General features: G+C 38.2%; 1 pseudogene; it reads left to right on the top strand.

The window, feature by feature from the left end:
- The first annotated feature begins 116 nt into the window (after positions 1-116).
- Positions 117-494, top strand: LOC101593347 (annotated as a pseudogene).
- The last annotated feature ends 372 nt before the right edge of the window (positions 495-866 follow it).

The raw sequence follows: 866 nt of genomic DNA on the forward strand, positions 1-866 counted from the left end.
GAATTTCTAAATGCCCAATTAATTTCATTACAGATTTTGTTTCTAGTTATAAAAGTAGTATAGAGTCTTTACTCTTTAAAACCCAGAAGCTTCCTTTCCAACTTGGGCCCGGCAGAATGACTCCTGCAAAGAAGGGTGGTGAGAAGCAGAAGGGCCGTTCTGCCATCAGTGAGGTGGTGACCGCAGGAGAAACAATCAACATTCACAAGCGCATCCATGGAGTGGGCTTCAAGAAGCACACCACTTGGACACTTCAGGAGATCCGGAAGTTTGCCATGAAGGAGAGGGGGACTCCAGACATGCACATCGACACCAGGTGCAGCAAAGCTATCTGGGCCAAAGGAATAAGGCATGTCCCATATGGTATCCGGGTGAGGTTGTCCAGGAAGCAGAATGAGGATGATGAGTCACCAAGCAAGCTGTATACCTTGGTAACCTACATCCTTGTTACCATGTTAAAAAATCTCCAGAAAGTGAATGTGGATGAGAACTAACTTTGAAATTAAGTTACAGAACTGTCCCCCACAAAATAAATAAATTAAATAAATAAATAAAACCTAAAAAATACAACAAACACCAAAGAACACAAAAATCACATAAATTCATATGTACATGATTTATGAGGCAACAAAAATAATCACCTGAAACAATAATAATCAAATGTGATTTAAACACACAATGAATCTTTAAATTTTTAAAAATTTATTATCACAAAAGACATTGTCATTAACCCTCTTCAAAACACACTCACTCCCTTCAAGCATACTTATCCCATCAATCTTGCCACTTTCTTCTTCTTCTTCTTCTTCTTCTTCTTCTTCTTCTTCTTCTTCTTCTTCTTCTTCTTCTTCTTCTTCTTCTTCTTC

This window comes from Octodon degus, unplaced genomic scaffold (genome assembly GCF_000260255.1).
Source record: "Octodon degus isolate 3935 unplaced genomic scaffold, OctDeg1.0 scaffold00096, whole genome shotgun sequence".
Taxonomy (NCBI): Eukaryota; Metazoa; Chordata; class Mammalia; order Rodentia; family Octodontidae; genus Octodon; species Octodon degus.